The sequence below is a fragment of the Macrobrachium nipponense genome, chromosome 4 (assembly GCF_015104395.2).
Source record: "Macrobrachium nipponense isolate FS-2020 chromosome 4, ASM1510439v2, whole genome shotgun sequence".
NCBI classification, from domain to species: Eukaryota; Metazoa; Arthropoda; class Malacostraca; order Decapoda; family Palaemonidae; genus Macrobrachium; species Macrobrachium nipponense.
Genome location: NC_061100.1, coordinates 132229245 through 132251283, shown reverse-complemented (window position 1 = coordinate 132251283; position 22039 = coordinate 132229245). Strand labels below are relative to the sequence as shown.

General features: G+C 45.4%; 2 protein-coding genes across 5 annotated transcripts in view; one reads left to right on the top strand and one right to left on the bottom strand.

The window, feature by feature from the left end:
• Positions 1–10147, bottom strand: part of LOC135211182 (uncharacterized) — a 57992-nt gene extending 47845 nt beyond the window's left edge. The window contains exon 1 of one of the 2 annotated variants that reach the window (XM_064244396.1): positions 9994–10147. The gene's annotated coding sequence lies outside the window, so the exon portion shown is untranslated. Of the gene's footprint in view, positions 1–9780; positions 9933–9993 lie in introns of those variants that run through there. The other variant, XM_064244397.1, reaches the window with a different exon arrangement.
• Positions 10148–14282: 4135 nt separating this feature from the next.
• LOC135211181 (uncharacterized) overlaps positions 14283–22039 on the top strand; it is a 138796-nt gene continuing 131039 nt past the window's right edge. For all 3 annotated transcript variants that reach the window (XR_010313633.1, XM_064244395.1, XM_064244394.1), the window contains exon 1: positions 14283–14410. The gene's annotated coding sequence lies outside the window, so the exon portion shown is untranslated. The remainder of the gene's footprint in view (positions 14411–22039) is intronic.

Sequence of the window (22039 nt, the reverse complement as noted above, 5' to 3'; positions counted from 1 at the left end):
ACATATATTGGACAATGAAATTCAGATGTGTAGTTTTCTTTACATTTCCTCAGCTGTGATTAAAGTCATACAGTGCAGCATTACTTCATAACAATTCATGATGTTCTAATAGGAGACTGCTACAAGCTTGATATCCATCAGAACATCATTTACACGGCTCTCCTTCCAGCACCGTTACTAACGAAATTAAAAGTACCAAAACTTCCTACACCCTCATTACCCAAACACCTTTCTTTGCAAAATATACAGCACTTTGGGCAAACATTTGTCATCACCATCAACACTCATTTCTTCATGACTACTCCAAATACTATACAAAATAGTTTTTTTTTATGAAGTAATAATCAATGGTATAAGAAGATATCCATCACCAAACAGAACTGCTTAGGATCTCTGTGACAGTGCAACTAAGAAGCTCATGGCTAAACCCAAAGCCAAAGATAATGCAAAAACATTAAAACTTAACAACGACATAATGCACAAGTTCTAATTAAACTGCTTCAAAATAATCATTAAAAATGTTAAATTTTAAAAGTAAGTGTAATTCATATTTTTCCTAACATATAAACCTGAAGGTCTTTACATTGGCGACTGCTCAAAAGTGTGAGCTGGAAACGGCCATTCAAATATACTGACAAGGTAATTAACTGCCAACAAATAAAGAAAAGCTCTGCCCACTTGTCAGTCTCCACTCCACTTTGTTTCTGGCTGCCACTGAGTAAAGATGTCTCTCCTAGCCCTCTACCTGACTTCTCCTGTTCAGTCTTGTTGTTTCATAACAATTCTGATTATATTTTTACTTTTTCCTTTGTGACTGAATGTTGTGCAATTGACCCTGGCTATTGGTCAAACTCTCAATCACTTAAGCTTGCTTCATCAGAAGCGATGAAGTTGGCAGTACTCTTGAGGAAATGCCCAAAGACAAATAAGACCTGCAGGAAATTTCTGTCCTCCTTGGAAATACACCCTCGCAGGAAGCAACCGTAACAATCCTTATCTGGAGTGTCAAGAGTGGCTGTCCAAACAATAGGTCAAGTTTACGTTCATGTGGGGGAAGGAGCTCAGGAAGTTCTGTGTCTTGGAAGGGAAACATGCTTCTTACACAATGAAGGAGATCTTCGGCACCTTATTTCTACCTTCCAAGCTTCTGCCCATCGTTGCCTACACCTATGGAAGGAGACCATGGTGACCGACTCCAGGTTCCTGATTATGCAGATGAAATGGATGTCCCACTGACCAGGGGAGGATCCTCATCAGAAAACGGGCTATCAAATCAATTTGAGGGAAAATAGCCTTCCTCTCTTTCTACACAGAACCTCTACTGACATAACAGACATGAAGGAAGCTACTTGGAAGAGCAGCTGGAGGCCAGGAAACCTTCTAACCCATAACTCAGACTGTTTACCTGTTCCAAAAACCCTAATGCAAAACGAGACTAGTAGTACATAAGCTGAAATGATGGTCTAACCTCCAAAGTGAACCACAAAGTTCCTTTCACTGATAGGATCACGTTTTATGAAGGTGGCTGACCAACAATCTATAGTAAATGCCTCACCACTCAGCCTCCATAGGTTCTGAATTCAAAGAATTCTGATAGTTCTTAGTGCTCTCAAGATCATGGCTTGAAACCCTCAAAAAGAACTGATCTAGGTGTATAAATAAGAATTACCCAGGCTTTAATTCAATGCTGAACCCTAGGATTAAACTAACTGGTCCACAAAACTAGTAAAAAAAAAAAAAAAAAAAAACTTACCTAAAATACTTAACAAAGATGATGTTATTATGATATAACAAAGTTTCATGTATACTTTACCTGGCGCAGGGTATATGTTAGCTATATTCTCTGTTCGCACTGGCAGAATTTTCAAAACTCGCGGCAACCGCTAGATCACTGGTAGTTCAGGTGTCGCCCCCCATACCCCGCTCGCTCCCGTGGCGCTGGTGCTCGGAATCATTCCCATTTTCGTCAGATTTTTCTCTCTGAACCCTGTCTCCTGAGGGGAGGTGGGTGGGAATTTAATTATATATACCTGCCAGGTAAGTATACATGAAACTTTGTTATATCATAATAACATCATTTTCATGTATGACACTTACCTGGCAGGTATATATATAGCTGATTGACACATTTGGAGGTGGGTCAAAGACAGCAACATTGTAAGAGTTTTAAAATTTTAAAAATTTAAAATACTCTTAGATTCCTTACCTGCTAAGGTAGCTGACTTCAGCATTCCTGCCTCTTAGCCTGCTAAGCCTTAGTAGCTTCCAACTAGGACGTGACCTATTAGTTGATGAGCTAAATACAAGGGTCCTGACAACTGGACGGGACCAATTTGTTGACAGGAAACCCTAGCCCTCTCTTACCACGGGCATTCATGCTAGGATAAGTTAGACCACCTGAACCACACACACACTAACCTAACACACTACACTTCACAGACTGAAGAGGAAAGTCACCCTCTTAGACAACCGTAAAAACAACACCACTTCATTAAAAATACCTAGCATGTTAGTAAGTTATGGGGTGGAAAATCCTTTGCCCAATACTGCTCCTGAGGATACATATGGACCCAACGTTTGACAATTGTCAAACGTTGTTTTGACTTTTCTAGGTAATGACTTGCAAACACTGAACTTAGTCCTCCAAAACGTCGTTTCAATGATATCTTTGAGGGCCATATTCTTTTTAAAAGCCAACGAAGTAGCTACTGCTCTCACTTCGTGGTGCCTTAACCTTAAGGATGCCGAAATTTTCTTCTTGGCATAACATATGAGATTCTTTAATTCCAGTTCCCTAAGGAAAAAGGCAATAGCATTTTTGGTCATTGCTCTGCTAGGGTCCTTCACAGAGCACCACAGTGATTCTGAAGTTCCTCTAATCTTACTGGTTTTATCCAAATAATAGTGCAATGCCCTTACTGGACAAAGAACTATCTCTTGTTCCTGTCCTACTAGATCTGAAAGACCCATAATTTCAAATGACCTTGGCCATGGATGAGCTGGATTCTCGTTCTTGGCTAAGAACCCCTCCTGAAAAGAGCAACCCGCTTTGTCATGTTTCCAACCAACCTATGTTTGCTAATTGCTTGCAGCTCACTCACCCTTTTAGCTGTGGCCAATGCCACCAAAAAGATGGTCTTTTTTGTGATATCTCTCAACGAAGCTTGATCCATCGGTTCAAACTTACTAGTTCCTAAAAATTTCAGGACCACATCGAGATTCCAGGAAGGCGCTCTGTATTGGGGCTCCTTCCTTGTTGCAAAGGACCTTATGAGGTCTCTCAGATCTAGATTATTTGTAATATCTAGACCTCTATGTCTAAATACAGAAGCCAACATACTCCGATACCCTTTAATCGTCTGAGTTGACAATTTTATTTCCTTCTTTAAGTATAAAAGGAAATCGGCAATTTGGGTCACAGAGGTACTGGATGAAGAAATCTTCCGACTCTTGCACCACTTGCGAAAGATTCCCCACTTCGCCTGGTACAACTTAATAGTAGAGGCTCTTCTAGCTCCGGCCACCGCTCTGGCCGCCTCTCTAGAAAACCCCCTCGCTCTGACAAGTCTTTCGATAGTCTGAACGCAGTCAGACCCAGAGCGAGGGTGTTCTTGTGGTACCTGTTGAAGTGAGGCTGTTTGAGTAGATCTACTCTTGCTGGAAGTGTCCTTGGTACATCTATTGTCCATTCCAGTACCTCTGTGAACCAATCTCGGGCCGGCCAGTATGGAGCTATGAGAGTCATTCTTGTCCCTTGACTCTCCCTGAATTTCTTCAAAACCTTCCCTAATATCTTGAACGGGGGAAAGGCGTAGACGTCTAGCCCCGTCCAATCTAGAAGAAAGGCGTCTACTGCGACTGCTTGACGGTCTGGGACTGGAGAGCAATACGTCGTCAATCTCTTCGTCATTGCTGTCGCAAACAGTCTACCACTGGGCGACCCCATAATTTCCACAGACTCTGGCATACTTCTAAATGAAGCGTCCATTCTGTTGATAGAAGTTGACCTTCCCTGCTCAACAGGGTCCGCTCTCCATTCTTCTCCCCTTGAATGAATCTGGTGAGAAGGGTTACGTTTTCCTTCTCTGCCCAAAGAAGGATCTCCTCCGCCGCCAACTTGCAAAGAGAGATTGAATGTGTCCCTCCTTGTTTGCGGATGTACGCCAGAGCTGTGGTATTGTCCGCGTTGACTTGTACCACCTTGTTGCGAATCACCGCGTTGAACTCCTTCAAGGCCAAGAAAATCGCCATCAGTTCCTTCCTGTTTATATGCCAAGCCGTTTTCCTCCTTGCTCCAACGACCTGAGACTTCTTGAAGTCCGAGCGTCGCTCCCCAGCCCTGCGTCCGAGGCGTCTGAGAACAATACATGGTCTGGGTTCTTTTGCTGGAGAGACGCTCCCTTTGCTAACTTCCCCGGAGTTAGCCACCACTTTAACTCCTCTTTGATCATGCGAGGAATTCGAAACAGGAAGGAATCTGGTTGCGATTTTCTTGGCCAGACTTGGTTCAAAAATATTTGTAGGGGTCTCATGTGAAGCTTCCTAGAGAAACGAACCGTTCCAGGGACGAGAGTGTCCCCAGTAAGCTCATCCACTCTCGTGCTGAACATTGTTCTTTCTCTAGAAAGGCTTGCACTTTCCGGATGCACAGATCTTGTCTGTTGGGAGACGGAAAAGCCCGAAAAGTCACTGAGGAGATCAGAATCCCCAAATAAACTAGTTCCTGACTGGGGTTCATATTCGACTTTTCTAAGTTCACCATCAACCCTAACTCTTTCGTTAATGTTAACGTCATTTCTAAAGTCGTCCAGACATTGCTTTCTTGATTGGGCTCTTATGAGCCAATCGTCCAGGTATAGAGACACTTATTCCTAGAATGTGTAGCCACTTCGCCACGCTCGCCATCACTCTTGTAAAAACTTGTGGGGCTGTGCACAGTCCAAAACAGAGGCTTTGAACTGAAAAACCCTGTTCTGGATCACAAATCTCAGGTACTTCCTGTATCTTGCATGAATTGGGATATGAAAATATGCGTCTTGAAGGTCCAGGTGACCATCCAGTCCCCTGGACGTACCGCTGCCAGTACTGAATCGGTCGTCTCCATCGTAAATTTTGTTTTCTCCACAAATAAATTGAGTTGACTTTACGTCCAGTACTGGTCTCCATCCCCCACCCCGAAGAGGTTTTTGTTGCTACTAAAAACAGCCGGTTGTAAAATCCCGAGATAAGTGATCCAGAACAGGTTCTATTGCTCCTTTCTTGGTTGCATAGAAAGAACTTGTTCTTGTAGTGCTTCTTGTTTCCCTGGATCGCTGTAGTGAGCTCCCACTCTCTTGGCGATGTCGCAAGAGGCGGTCATCTTTAGAAAGGGATCTTGTAACCTTCTTTGGCCACCTTGACTACCCAAGGATCTGCTCCCTTTTCTTGCCAAATCTCCCAAAACTTCTGGAGTCTGGCACCTACTGATGTCTGAAGGACTTGCTGTGCATTGTTTAGTACTGGGTTTCGAACCCCTCTTGGACGGAGCTCTTCTTGCTCTGAAGGCCGGACGAGAAAAGGACTTGCCTCGAAAGGGCTGACTAGCTTGCCTTGATTCCTTAGGAGTCTTCTTAACTACGTTGTTGGGTAAAATTTCCTTACCGAGGAAGTTAACAGATCCTGCGTCGCCTTCTGAGTTAGGGAAAGCGAAATATCCTTGATAATAATCCGCGAGGAAACAATTGCTCCGAAAGTGGGGAACATAAGCCATTATTCGGATTTCTGGGCGTTAGAAACGCCCTTAGCAGCAAAAGAGCATAGGAGTGACCTTTTCTTTAAAACTCCTGCGGTGAAAAGAGATGCCAATTCATTCGCTCCATCCCTTAAGGCTTTGTCCATAGCAGGAGCATAATACTGCTTGGTAGTTGAGAAGCCGTTGCTTCATTATCTTCCACTGTTCGTCCCAGAGCTCCCAAGGACCAATCCAGAAAATTAAAAAACCTCGAAGGTCCGGAAAATCCCTTTCCAAGAGATGATCTAATTCTGATGGAGACCACCACACTTGGCCGAATTCAAGGCATGTCTGCGGGAACTGTCCACAATGTTGGAAAAATCCCCCTGGAGGAGGCAGGCACTCCCAGCCGAGATTTTCCCCTGTTGCATACCAAATTCCGGACTTCGATGCCAATTTGGCAGGCGGGAAAGAGAACACAGTCTTGCCCGCTTCCCTCTTTTCCTTCAACCACGTATCAATTCTTTGAAGAGCCTTCTTAGCCGTAATCGAAAACTTCATCTTCAAAAAACGAGGACTTCTTCGGAGTTTTTATTCTTGGAGAATTGAGAAAAGGGGTGATGTCGAGCTGCAGGCTTGAAAATCCCCTCCAAAAAGTGAAAGAAGGCAATTCGTCAATTTCTTATAATCTGAAGAAGGTGCTTCATCTTCTTTTTCTTCCTCAGATTCTAAGTCTTCTATTTCCTCTTCTGCCGAAGACACATCCTGTAAACCCAGGTCTTGCTGCAGAAAATCTTCTCCAACCTCACGTGAAGAAAACTGCTCCTGCCGCCTGCGTCCTGCGTCCTTCTGAGCTCCGAGGTTGCGTCCTGCGTCCTGTTCCGGAAGCTTGCGTCCTGCGTCCTGCTCCGAAAACTTGCGTCCTGCTTCCTGTTCTCTAACTTGCGTCCTGCGTCCTGCTCCCGTAACTTGCGTCCTACCCAGGACTCCGAAGCTTGACGAGAAGGCGGCCAACCATCATGCGTCCTCTTAGACGACTTGACTGGGAGAGATGCGTCCTTACGCCTTGTAGGAGGAAGTTCGATGTTCCCCACGATTTAACCAAATCGGCTAACCTTCCTTGCATCTCTTCAAGGAAGTTTCCTAGTCTCTGCTTCCTGGCGTGAAGTCTGAGCAAGCGGAGAACAAAGAACGAGACGGATCCTCACACGAGAAACTCGATCTTGAGTTCTACGATAAGGGGAAGATATCGGAGAGACTGCTCCGTATTCCGAAGGAGAGCTCCTATCCCGAGAACCGTCGTACACATGAGGTCTTGCGTCTTGTCTTGACTTAAAGGATCTCCTCCTTTTAATCGGACCACCTCTTCCTCATCACTAGAAGAGAAAATCTCGGGACTACTCCACTGTTCTTGCTTGCGGGTAACGCTCATCTTGAGAAGACGTAGGTCTATGCGTCCTCTTCAGAGGAGAAACTTCCGCATAACGTCCATACCTGCCTGACGCAGCACTATCTGTCGAGAAAGACACTTCCCAGTGTCGCCTTTTCTATGGCGCACTGCTGCAGCCTGGGACGCAACAGGACTGCCTGAAGGGACGACTGATCGTAAGGGAACCCCTCTCGCCTCCCTTCGACTGTCGACATGCCTTCTCCCTTGGTTCTGGGAGCTTGGCAGAGGTCTAGGTCTAGGGAGCACGAGTGAGACGATCAGCCGCCCCCTCCACTACACTGACACTTTCAATCGTACCCACTTTGTCTGTAAGACGCTGAATCTGATCGCCCATTGACGCAAGGGCGGCAAACACTTTCACAATATTAGTATCCTCAGAAACAGCAGCGGGCGCAGGAGAGACCTGAGGAGAAGGATTAACAACTTCTCTTGGGAAGAAGGGGAGAAATAACAGAATTATCAAGGCCTTACTAGAAGAACCTGACCTCTCACTCCGAGACACCGATCTTCTTACTCTATCCTTTTCAAGTCTCTCAACATATTTGGTTGGTGAAAGTCTTCCATTCTTTCTCATTTAAACTTTCACACTCATTACATCTATTGTCCCAAGTACACAAAACCTCTCTACACTTCTTACATAGTGTGTGAGGGTCTACCGAAGCTTTCGGTAGCCTCACCTTACACCCTTCTTTCAGATACACTACGTCGAAATACTATACCAGAATCAGACATTCTAATAACTTCCAATCGCGATTGCCAATCCAACTTTCCAATACGATACCCAATAAACCATCCAAGTACAGCGAAAGTCAGCTAACGAGTTTCGAATTCTAGCAGGGAACCAACAACGATGTTGCCGGTTCAGTGGCAGAAAAAAATCTGACGAAAATGGGAATGATTCCGAGCACCAGCGCCACGGGAGCGGGGTGGCGATCACCTGAACTACCAGTGATCTAGCGGTTGCCGCGAGTTTTGAAAATTCTGCCAGTGCGAACAGAGAATATAGCTATAATATCATACCTTGCCAGGTAAGTGTCATACATGAAATGGATATTTTGTCACCTACCACGGTGAAATAAATTTTAATTTCAGCACCACTTATTCTCACCACACGCTCTTTTTCAATCATTGGCCAACAGGTGTGGCCATTCTCACTTCCTGTTTTGCTTTTAGCAAAAAAAGTGCAAATTTCTTTTAAATTTGATTGATACTGCAGTGTTTGAAGACTTTAAGTCTCTCATAACCTTCATGGCATTGTTCCAAAATCTTTGATGTTATCTACCTATAGAAGTCTGGAAGCTACAGCTAAGATCTGTCTGTCTGTCTTTCTGCGAGTATGAAAGACAGCATGCTGATAGATCTCTCGAGGCTGAGTCTTGATCCTCTCCACGCAACTGATCTATTCGCCTTACAATAACCATTAATACGAGCAACCAGTGTGAACCAGTACGATGAAATGTGCATAGCAGTTGTCATATATTAAAACAAATAGTATAGCATTACAGTAACTGTAACTACTGCTTATGATAGATCAGTGGAAACAAAATTTGGAGTTTGAAAAGCAATATTTACGACTTACAATAGGTAGCTCAACATTTTATTATATATTTCATTGTAAAAGAACTGTTAAAAAATGCAATGGCGAAACCCGTAGGCCAAAGGTTGAAAAGAGCGTGCAGTGAGAATAAGTGCTGAAATTATTTTCACCACAGGGTGACAATATCCACTTCCAATACTTAAACTAGAGTACAACTGCCAAGAGTTAGGCCTCTTTCAGGAGGCCACACCATGTTTAAAAGCAAATCAAAGATACCAAGAGAGAGATGCATCCTATCCTCAATTTTCCTTAACCTAACCTGAGGAGCCGTGCCCTACCAAAGGTAGTAGGCTAGCTGGAGTGGTTTTGTCCCCTGGAACCCCTCTCCTCAACCCCCGCCGTTACAACATACCTACTACCTAGGTACCTGCGTAGCGGCACGTCTGCACAACTACTACGGAGTGACAGCCGAATTGTTTGTATGGTGTTTTTACGTGGCATGGAACCAGTGGTTATTCAGCAACGGGACCAACGGCTTTACGTGACTTCCGATTCACGTTGAGAGTGAACTTCTATGACAGAAATACATAAATCTCACTCCTTAATGGAATGGCCGAGAATCCAACCCGCGACCACCGAGGTGGGAAGCAAACACCAAACCAACCACCACCTATGAAGTGACTGCCAGATTTCTTCTGTATAGTAAAGGAGAAAGTAGACGTTTTGGGTCCTGCCATAGCCCACTTAGGGTGGGCTACCTATAGCCTAGGTACTAGTAGCTACCTAGTAGGACGCTAGGTAGCTAGGTAACAGGGTTAAGTGAGATTTGCCTTTCTTTAAAACGGGAACAATTTCACGTAAGCCTTAGCTAGCTAACCTACCTAGGTATAACTAGGTACCTACTACCTACTAGGCTAGCTATAAAGTGACTTAGGTAGTAGGTACGTTAAAGGAGGGGTAGATCTAGGGTACTTAGGCTAGTAATCCGCGGCGGCCTAGACTATGGCAGTTGCGGTTTTTCTATGCAGTTTTACCTACTGAACAAGAATTTTAAGTAATATTTATTCGGACGACTGTAATTACCTAGCCTAACAATCCAGGGGCCAGTACTAAAAACGGCGAAATAGGAGGGTACATTGGAGGGCCCAAAATCCCTTGTGGATGGCGTATCCGCGGTTACGTTCCTTGGAGTCCGTGCGGACTGCTTCTGTAGAAATACCAAAGGAGGAACATAATTTGACAGATTATTAGGAAGTTTGCTATACTAACTATATAAGCTTTTAAGGAGTTACGTACCTTTGTATTTTCTGGACATCAAAGAACGTCACCAATAATAACTACTTGTAGTAGTAATTCAACCTAGTTGTGCGGAGATTTTATCCTTTTCAACGGCGCCTCCAAACTTTTTTATGTTTGTGTCTTGTACTAAATATTTACAGTTATTTTCATCTTTTACCTACATTTGGTTGCCATAACATAAAATTAAGTCTTTTGTTTGTACATTGATGCCTATCGCCTCAGCAACCAGTATTACACGAGCGTGGATGAAGATACATTAGTACATCTCTTGGGATGAGGTACAGATTTTCATAACTCATGCCCACAATAATTATTCTAGCTTCTTTTACTTTCAGTATTTCGTTTTATTGCACACTAATTCATTGCACATAATATATTTCCTTTCTTATAAGATTATGAGTTTATTCAGCTGTTAGTGGATGTGTAGTTGTTTCCTTAATTACTACGCGCATGTATTTGGCTCTAATAACCATAATCATCTTTGTCTTATCATTGTGAAATCCAAGCTCTTGACCTTCATCGGAACATAAGCATAGAAATCCAAAATAGATATAGTCTGAAAACAGACGAAAACCCCAAAAAGTAAATAAAAAAACAAACGGTACAATTTCTAGAGTCAACAATAAAAGAAAAGATGTAACACTTTTAACAAGAAATCCCAAAAGCCCTGCATTAAAGTACCATTCTTATTATAAAATTTATATATATATATATATATATATATATATATATATATATATATAGATATATATATATATAGATATATATATATCTATATATATATATATATATATATATATATATAAACAATTTGATAAGCTTCATATAAAAGTAAGCATCAATTTCTATGCTTTCCTTCCTTCCTGCTACGTACATCGTGTCATCAACAAACATTGGATACTCAATTTCAGTGTTTCATGTTATTGTCAAAATGTTCTTTCGGATAGAGTTGACTTTCATTGCCATTTATTATACTTCATACTTGAACCCTCATATATGCCCGTAATGACTTTATTATGTATTGTTTTTATTTATTTCCGTAACGGCTGGTGTTTCTGACTATCCTACTGTTTTAATACTATTCTTAAAGTCCAGTTTATAAAAGAGCTTGGATACATCGCAAAACCACACAATATATGGTGGCCTTTCCACGTATCATACCCAATTAGTGTATTCAGTGTTCGTTAAGTGATTCTGCAATCAACCTTTCCTCTGTGCCTCTTACATTGGAACTCAACAGTGGTGTACCATAGGCTATGTATGGGAAGGAGCCTTGTGGAACCTTATTTTGAAAGAGTGCTGTCTCAATAGCAAGATTTCTTATGCACACGGACATCAGATCCAGGCGGTCGATCAGGTGTGTGTAAGAGTCTGTGCCACTGGATGGTAAAAGAGCGAATTGCACTGATAACACAAATAATGGTGGGGGTGGGGGGGTCATTCTAGAGTACTTTAAATAACTGGATTGGAATTTACCTCTTCATTGAAGAGACAGAAGGAAGACGGCTAAAAGGAGAAAGTGGAAAAAAGACGATGCAAAGAGTAAAGAAAATAGATGAGAAACGGGAAAGAAGTTGTATTTCATTACTTTCCCTATAAATATTCAAACTGGGCAATTGCCCTACCACCAAAAATTTATTTAAACAAATTTACTTTGGAAAATAGAATATTGTGTTCATGGAAAAAATGATGCAGTTTTTCTATTTTAATTTATGTGCCTACAACTTTTAATTGCCATTTGAGTATAGATAATGTTTCTACCAGCCTTACAAATTTTGATCTTTGAAAGTATAACACAAGCAATTTAGGGCTTCTTTTCCTTACACAGCATTTTTACATAATTTTTATATCCCTGTAACAGAATTCTATCCCTTCGCTGGGTAAGATTTTAGGCAGATTCTAGAGCCTTGTAACTGGCTTTCAAACTCTTAGATGAAAACCTAAGAAAAAAAACCTATTGATTAAAAGATATTTCTTTAGCATAATTTGACAAGGAAGTATTCTACATATAAGCGGTGATCAGAGTAAAAGAAAAAGATATAAGAGAAAGCTACGTGTCGTTGGTAGTTCAAGGTTATGGTTGAGTCAGGATATTGTGGGAGAAGACAATTGCTGATCTAGAGGGTCCAAGTAAGTGGTGGCTACAGGGAGCGACCCCCAGAAAGTATTAGAACACCCGTTTGCATTACTAAGGAACTCCACATATGTAGTCTGAAAATCAGGAATATGCGACACATATGAAGATGACCATTTTGGAACGGATGGCCGCCATAGTAAAGTCATGGATACTGGTTGCCATGTTTACATAGACTCTCATACCTGTAGAATGAGTGCAGAACAGTTAATAGCTTAGATTAACACTCATACATTTGCCTAGAAGTCGCAGAGATTACTTATCTTTAACCACCATAATTAAATGGGAAATTTTATTATTAGTATAGGCCATCTAACTAAAAGCTTAGAAGCAGAACAGAAAGATTTACTGGTATTTTTTGTGAAAAATGAAAGATTTATCAGAGAGGCGTCGAGAATGAAAAAAGTGAGACAGGGGATGTGTACTGATACAGACTGCACTGATTTTTAATGACACTTTTATTGAAATTGAAAGGCTATTGCTAGCTTATGGTAATTAAACAACAAACAGAAAAATCTATCATATCTGTACTAAGAGCTCTCTCTCTCTCTCTCTCTCTCTCTCTCTCTCTCTCTCTCTCTCTCTCTCTCTCTCTCTCTCTCTCTCTCTCTCTCTCTCTCTCTAACACACACATATGATATATATATATATATATATATATACACACACACACACACACATATATATATATATATATATATATAAAAATATATAATGTGTGCATATCATAACTTTGATATGTTGTGTTAGTGGGTATCATAATATGTGAAAATGAAAGAGATAACATATTTTGAATCATGGGTTTTCCAGTTGTTAAAACGAATTAAATTCCACCAACCGTCAGATTTTGTCGCAATTAGAATACATCGTCATAAGCATTATTGACTAAATAAAGAAAATTGAGAAGAATAAAGTGGTTTTAGAAAAGGTAGGAGTTGAGACGGATCAAATGCGTTGATACGGTGTACAAATAACTTAAAATTCTTCTTTCGGCGGCTTTTGTTGATTACGAAAAGGCAGTTGACAGCGTCCCACAGACCAGTGTTATGGAAAGTCTTGATTGTGTCGTTATGGCATTCCCCTTAAATATATATATATATATATATATATATATATATATATATATATATATATATATATATATATATCAAAATTATCCATGAACGAAGTAAATGCAAGGTTGAAGTTGATGGAGTCCTAGTGAACGGCAGTCAACTGTGGGATGCAACAAGAGAATGTTATTTCGCTTGTTGTTTGCCTTTATAACAGATATATAGTGGCTGGAGATGGATGGAGAAGGCTTAGCTCGGACTAACCATAGAAAGTTGACAGTAATTCACCACAAGCTTTACAACGCTCGTAGAATAATGTGCATTATCTATCCAGAAAGATTGTACTAAATAACCAAATCTAAGAAAAGCAGAAGGAATGAGAACAGAGCATCCGCAAAGAGAAGAAATACATTATATGGAGAGAAGACTTATTAGATCGAATCTTTCAAATATTTAAAGACTGATATACAATATACGGTGTTGGGTATTTGAGTTGTAATTCGGTGAAAGACAAAAAAGGCAAACTCAAATACTAGGTAGTCCAAGTAAGTCCAATACTGCCTATGCTTTACGGGTTTGGACCATGGTAGTGTAATAAAAATGTATCTAAGAGATTTTGTTTATTTAAAAATAAAGTTCTAAGATGCTTAAGAGTTATATGACAAAGAGAAATGACAAAAGGGAGATCAGATGGCTTGGACTTGTCCTTGCACGGTTCCACAGCTCCTGGAGGATAGTAGCTATAAGTGATAATATTAGCTATAGGCTCCTGTGGGCACTATAAAAGAGTTGAAAGACATAGACCTACTTGGGTAAGAAATATGAGAAGGGAGACTTGAGATGAGTGGAGATTTGTGGAAGAGAACGTACGGGAAAGACTTAAATGTAGAAATATCACAGAGAGAGAGAGAGAGAGAGAGAGAGAGAGAGAGGAGAGAGAGAGAGTAGAGAGAGAGAGATAGAGAGAGAGACGAGGAGTTAGGAGAGAGAGATAGGATAGAGATAGAGACGGAGAGAGAGAGAGAACTGGTGGGAGAGAGAGAGAGAGCTGAGGAGATGATGAGAGAGAGAGAGAGAGAGAACGATTACAGACTCTCATTTGATACTTCGCTGTCGTCTGGCACTTTGTTTACACTGCAGACGCTCTCCACATCAGGGTTGCTCATGTTGTCCGCTGAAGTGTCGTGGAAAAGATAATTATAGTGGGAATTGGAAGCTGTTGATTGTGGTAAGTAAAGATTACCTTTCGAGATGTTTGCTACTTGAAAAAATTATGAGTAATTTGAGATACAAAACATGTGCCGAGTGTGTATTTAAACATCGTACCTGGTCTTGGATGTCACTGTGTCCTTAAAGGGTTTTCCTTTTTATGGAGTCTTGGATAGCTACTAGGTAATAGCTAATACCTAGTAGTATGATACCTCTTGGGCAGGCCGTTTTTCTTTTTGTTTTCTTGTTTTATGTACTTCAAACTAATTAGGGTTATTGTTGATGCAGACCACTCATGTTATGCCTTCCTCTAGGTTGGTAGGCCTCTCTAACAATTTTAGGGGACCTGGGTTTTTGGGGCCTGGGTTAACCAATGCTGGCACGATTACAAAACATTGGGCCATTGCAGAGATTCGGTGAAATATCGTTATTACATTACCACAAGTTAATTCCCGTCTACGAAAAAATGGTACATTTCCTTCAATTTTGGCACTTTTTCTAAACAAGTGGTCCCGTCATTCAGCGTACTACCTACTAGCTATACCCATAGAAAATGCATAACTCATAATAAATCCATAAATATATAGGCATTATTATTAATAACAATCACCAGCAGAATTATATAAATCCGAAAGCATGGAAATGTACTAGTAGGGTAAACAACTGCGGACAATCCATTGTCATCGCGCTGGCTAGGCCTTATTCACTCGATATTTAATTGATGAAACAAGAATACAGTTACAACTTTAAGCATACCATTCAAAAGATTGAAGTTTCGTTAACATGATATGATATATGAAAGCCCCATACGAACTAAAATAAGCATGTGAGCTCTTTGTATAATATGTTTTCAAGGCAGTTTTGGAATCCAATATGGCTGCAATCGTGAGGCTGGCCGGTCTAACCACGGACAATCCACCATCTTTCCCAGCCTTCCCAGCACTCATTTGAACAACGTTAGCGTATATATGTAATGTTTATTGATCTTGCTCAAGATTCCAGTTATAATCAGCACAGTAAAACAACATTTTGTTGCCCATATTAGTGAAAGTAAGAAACTTTTTATTCCCGGGGTCATGGTTTGAACTGAATTCATTTTTACCTTACTGCCATTACAACTGAAACTCCACAGTGCTTATTTGATTGTAATTATACACATATTGGTCTTAATTCACTCCACATTGCACTTTAACCACGTTGCTGTACCTGGTTCCTAAGCACTCACTCCACAAACACAGTTACGAGCAGCAGACGACTACATGTTTATGAGGTGCAAAGCTTTATTCCCTTGTTTACTTTACTCATTATTTGGTTTAACTTTACTTCAAAATGTTTATTTAATTCATATCCATTATCCCTTATTTGTAACGAAATTAACCCTGAAAAATTACAGATATTTCTGAAGTACGAGCAGACGATGGCAAAAAGACTCATCGTTGCCAATCTAGTGGAGCTTCACACATATGCCGATGCATTTACAAACTGTTTCCATGAATTCTAGTTGTCATAGTAAGGCAGTAATGATAAAATTGCTGTAATATGCATATATACTACAAATAGATACGCTAATTTCACTTATTTCCCCAGTTTTGTGTAAGTCTTATACCCAGTTTGGAGGGTAAACACACCAATTGGCAACACTGATAAACAATTGAAGAGCGCAAAATGCCGCAAAGAATGCCGTAGTCCCCTTGAATAAGTACGAATAAGTACCGGTAAGAGGTCGGGGTTACGATTGTTGTGATGAAAGTGCCACAGCGTCTATGGGTACAACATGGTGTGCGAATTTAGCACAGGAAATGGGAAGTTTGTTGATACAAGCGACTCCGCAAACATCGAGATGGCGTCAATCTTCAAAATATTGGAGTTGTAAGTAAAAACTTCTAAAGCGTTTTGGGGTGTGGGCACTGCATTGGCCACCCTTTTCATTACCCTCTGTTTAAATCTTAAAATATGGCCTTAATTTCTAACTTTGGAGAAAATACTTACTTCGAAAGGAGAGTAGAGGTCTTGAGCTCCTGTTATCACCACCATCTCCAGTGTCAGGACGTGTTAAAAGTACTTTTTTGGAGGGTGGCCTAGCCATGGTAGTCGGTGAGTTGGCCAGTTCACGCGGTTGTTTACCTTACCTACTGACAGTCACAAGGATAGCCTACATCACAACCTACCCTGGCAAAGGGTTTTGGATCATTACCAGGTTTGCAGCAAAGATCCCCCCCCCCCCCCCCCCCCCCCCCACCCCCCCCCCCCCCCCCCCCACCCCCCCCCCCCCCCCCCCCCCCCCCCCCCCCCCCCCCCCCTTCCCCCCCCCCCCCCCCCCCCTCCACTTTTCCCACCTGACATAGCATGGGTGCCATTACCTGGTCTGGGGACAAAGATTCCCCCAAACCTGAAGTAGAGAGTTATGAAAATCATGGAATAATAGGCAACCTATAGGGTAAAATAATTTCTGATTTTTGGGAAGGTGATTGTGCTATGGTAGAGGCCTGCCATTTGGTATTTTACCCTACAAGGTTGGATTCAACTCTAGCCTATCTGAGGGTGCCAGGTTCTTACCTGACCAAGGGAATGGGCAACCCGACTTAACATGACCTTAAGCAGTTGACCTACCTAACATGACCTCAAGCACAATGAGTTTGTTCCGATACGTAATACAAACCATCGGTCCTTTAACAATAGGAAGTAGCTAGCGGCAGCTGGAACGGTCGTAAGCTTCGAACAAGGGGAGAACGGTAGTTAACTGCTTGTCCGATCGTCGCGCGACTGGGAGGTAAACAAATCACTTTTGCTTTCGGCCGTGTGTGGGAAGGACGTGTTCGCCATCGCTCTGCCCGCTTGTCGTTTGCTTCAACCTTGAGTATTTGTTTTCTCTTTCTGTATATCAGGAGTGATTGTAAGTACTTTTTCTCTATTTCAATTGAATTGCAATGAGTGAATTAGAGGAGATTGAGATATCACCGCGCCCTCCAGTCGCCCGTAGAGTGTGTCCCGGGCTGGAGGGACGTAAAATGTGGGGGTTCAGGTCATTTGTTGAGGTGGACCCCCACGAGGTTTGTACTCGTTGTCGAGGGCGAGAGTGCTCCCGCAACGAACCATGTGTGGTTTGTATGAACTGGTCCGAGGCGCAGTGGGTGCTGTACGAGGGCAGGAGAGACTTAGGCCGGCCAAGAAGTCATCGGAAAGTCCAGTGATCTCCTTTGGTGACGGACACTTCGTCCCTTTCCTTTGCCTGCCCTCCGGCCCATCCCCCACGGTCTTTGCGCCTTCCCCTGCGGGGGGGGTAGCGGAGTCCTTTTCCTCTCTCGATCCGTCGAGTGTGGAGGAGGGCGCCCGCTACCCGGATGTACAGCTGTATTCGGGGTCTTCTGTCCGCTCTGGGGGGGATATTTCGCCCCCCAGGCGCGGGGAAGCCCCTCCTATTAACCCGACTGTTGCTTCCGCAGGTGTGCCATCAGCGAAGGACGACTTGGGACAGGTGTGGGAGTCGCTGGGACTGCAGGGAGTGCCCAGCATCCAGGGGTTGCTACAGCGGTTGGCGGGGTCGGCCGTGGTCACTCATGGTGCGGTGACCACCACGACTACCACATTAACTACCCCTGCGTATGAGATGCCACCACATCTTGTATATACGCCACATATAATGTCGGTGACACCCACGGTGGCAGTACAAAAACCAATTTTGCCGCCGTTCCAAAAGAGGACGATGCCACCTACCACCTGGATTTTTTTCCTTTGCCGACCCCGGACTTCCGCTGCCCAAAGAGTACCCCCCTGGACCTGCCGCCAGTGCCACGGATGACGGTGACTGTCGACAGGACGCCTGGCTCTCCCGTGGTACCTGCCGTGCCTGCCGTACCTGTGGCCGCTCCAGCGACTCTTTCCTTTTCAGGTACACATTCCATTTCAGATGTTCCTGCTGTTCCTGCTGTTCCCGGACCTGTTCCTGTCGTTCCCGCTGCTGGTGTTGCTGTAACAGTCTCAGGTCCTTCCGGACAGGTGCAGTCGGGCCCTGTTGCTTCGGCAACTGCCCCGGCTCCCTCCTGGATGGAAGACCTGACGTCTGTCCTGCGGAGCCTGGCGAAGAATAAGAAGGAAGGAAGGGAGAAAGGTGTCTGTCGTCGTCGTCTTCATCGTCTTCTTCGTCGTCTGCTGCCTCTCCTTCCCCTTCGACTTCTAAGGCCAAACAGCCGAAGAAGAAGAAGGTTGTCCTCCTCCCCCCCTAATGAAGACTCCTTCGGGATCTTCTAAGGGGCCCGGCTCGCTCAGGCGAGCTGGGGAGCTCTTCTGCTGGTCCTCCTGTTCCTTCGGGTGCAGGGCCCGTCGCTTCTTCTGCAAAGAAGAAGTCGACGGGGACCAGAGGTGCATCAGCCTCGGCTGGTGTGTCCTCACCTGGTGCTAGTGGTTCTGCCGCTAAACCAGGTTCCGTCTCGGCCGCTTCTCGTTCGCGAGAAGCACCGAGTGGACGCTCTTCTAAAGAGGACCGTCCAGCCAAAGTTTCGACGTCCGAGCTAGCTCGCCGTCAAGACAGCGGCACGGAGCAGAAGACTGGCGAGAGTCGTGCACACGACTACTTCGCCAGGCCAGTGGACGCTCTCGCAGCGACCAACGGCTGCTCGGGCTGACGTGACGGTCGCTGACCGGCCACGGGTTGAGGCGAGGAAGGAGTCCCCACGGCCGCCGTACCAGCCACGGCTGGTACCAGCGGTTTTGACGCGCCGAGAGGACGCTGGCCGGTCTCGACGCGAAAGGGAGTCCTAGCAGGTCACCCGTCCGCCGCTCCCGATGGGACCGGGCGGAGACGGTGACCAGCGGCAGCTCGCCTGACGCTAGAGAGCGGATCTCGACGTGCTCAGCCGAGCCAATCGCCCCAGGCGAGCGGCGACGCTAGCCCTACTGCTAGACCGTCACCGCGGGTTGACGATCGGCAGCAGCCCTCTACGCACGCTGGTCCTGCCAGCGAGCGTGGGGGGAGCGTCAGGTCTGCCTCTCCCGTACCTTCAACCTCCTCGGGCTATACCGGGAGGAGCGAGGTACCAAGGAGCGATCACGAGAGGTGCGCCACTCGTGACCCGGCTATGACGCCGTACGGCTCAGGTACGGTCTTAGGACCGACCAGGACGTACGCGCAAGTAGTTGGAGGCGACCGTCAGGGGTCTGTCTGTCCGTTCCTCCTTCTGACGGAGGAGTATCGAGGGATATGCTCTTGCTGGAGGGACTGACGGTCCTACTCCACAAGACGCTGTGACGCCCGAGATACAGAGGAACTTCGCAGAGGTCATTAAGCTGATGCGTCTGCATAATGACCTCGCGGAAGGATCGCCGCTACCACCAGCAGAGCCCACGTCCCGGCTCGAGTCATTTTGGGGTCCCAAGAGGGAGCCCAAAATGACGATGGGGTTGCCACGATCAGAGCTTGCGGACTCAGTCCTGGATCAGGTGGAGAATCTCGTCTCAGGACGGGAGGACTCGCTGAAATCCGGACGGTCCTCTAAGCTGCTTCCTCCCCCTCTACAGCGGCAGAGGCGATTCTAGTGCCATCGGAAGACCCGATACTGCCGAAACAGGTTAACCCGGAGTTAGCTAGGCTGACTCCAGGTGTGTCCCTGCAGCAGCTCCTGTCGGAGAACCTATGGTTCTCGCAGCAGGAGGCACTTGCCCTGGAATCTACCGCTATGGCAGCATTCCAGGCAGTTTCCTGGTTGGATTTGTGGTCCCTCACAATATCCAAAGTAGCGGCCGGCTCCGGGAGTTCTGCTCTCGAAGACGACGCTTCTTTTAGGAGACTGTGCCAGTCTGGAGGAAGAGCAATCTCTTACCTCGCCCATCAGACTGCTAACCTGTGGGCCAACTTGGTTCTTCGGCGTAGGGGACGCAGTCCTTACCCGAGTGACCAAGGGGGTCTGGGCGTGAGGCGGCACTCGGGCTACGAAATGGACCTCTTAGGAGTTCCCCAGCTCTCTTTCCTGGAGAGATGGTGGACGCTGCGGTGGAACGGCGGCGCACTGACGAGAGTGACCGCTTAGTCCACCAGGCAGTCTCGAAGGTTTCTGGGCAACCTCGAGTAACTGCGGCCAAACCAAAGAGCTTGGCTAGCGCTTCCACGGCGGCGAAGACGGTTGCACCGTCCAAGCCCCGTGTGAAGACTCCAGTTGTTTCGACTTCTGCGAGAGGAGGCCGCAACCAGCCCTCCTCCAGCCCTCCTTTCCTTTCCCCGAGGAGGTGTTGGAAAGAAGTCGAAACGAGGAGGGAAACGCTAGGGACGGCGTTCCCCCTCACCTGCTGCGGGAAGTGGGGGGGGCCTGGCGAGCCATTGGGCGACTTGGCTGCGCTACGGCGCCGAGAACTGGATAATAGACGTCCTTCGGGAGGGATATCTACTACCCTTCGAGTCTCGCCCCCCGTCCTCATCATCAAAACCTAACGTCATCTCAGACCTATGGTCCCGGGGATCAACAAAGACACGCTCTTCGACAGGAGATCAAGACCATGCTGGGCGAAACGGTCTGTAAGAAATCGTGAGAGGACCAGTCACCGGGCTTTTACAGCCGCCCTCTTCCTGGTGGAGAAGGCATCGGGGGCTGGCCGCCCGGTGATAGACCTCTCTCCCCTGAACCGCTTCGTTCGCACGACGCGGTTCACGATGGAGTCGGCACGTTCAGTGCTCGACTCGATCAGGGGGAACGATTTCATGCTTTCAGTGGACCTGAAGGACGCGTATTTTCAAATACCCATCCATCAGTCCTCCAGAAAGTACCTCCGCTTCATCTTCGACGGGACGGTGTACCAATTCAGGGCACTTTGTTTCGGTCTCTCAACCGCCCCACAGGTGTTCCGTGCGAGTTGTTCACTCTGGTCGGCTCGGCTTGGGCCCATTCCGAAACGGGAATAACGTCTTCTGAGGTATCTCGACGATTGGCTGGTCCTGGCGAGCTCCCGCTCGCAGTTGCTACAGGACAGAGATCGACTCCTCAAGTTTTGTCGCGATCTGGGGATCGTGATAAACTACGGGAAGTCCGATCTCGAACCCAGCAGAAGATGAAGTACCTGGGTATGCTGATAGATACGGTAGCAGGGCAAGTCTTTCCCGCAGACTTGCGTATCAGCAAATTCAGGGAGGCAGCCGGCCGGTTCCTGTCGCGGCAGGAACAGGCAGCACAGCAATGGCAAGTCGTGATCGGCCATCTGTCGTCACTCGAAGAAGTTAGTCCCCTCACGGGCGTCTTCACCTACGGTCTCTCCAGTGGAGGCTAAGGGAGAGTTGGTCCCAGGCCAGGGATCCTCCTTACTTTCCCGTGGCTATCACGGACAAGGTGAGGCAGGACCTGGCCTGGTGGCTCGACGACAAGAACCTCTTAAGAGGAGTGCCTATACGCACTCCCCCCCCGGAGATGCTTCTGTTCTCAGACGCATCGACCGAGGGATGGGGTTCACACCTGGAGGAGTTGCTGACTGCAGGTGTGTGGGACCATCACGAAAAGCACCTTCACATCAATGTCCTGGAACTCAAGGCGGCGTTCAAAACGCTCTCCAAGAGTTTCGGGAACCGCTTGGTGGGACACTCAGTGGTGTTGATGGGCGACAACACCACAGTAGTGGCATATGTCAACAAGCAGGGGGGGCTAGTGTCTCTTCCGCTCCATCAGTTGAC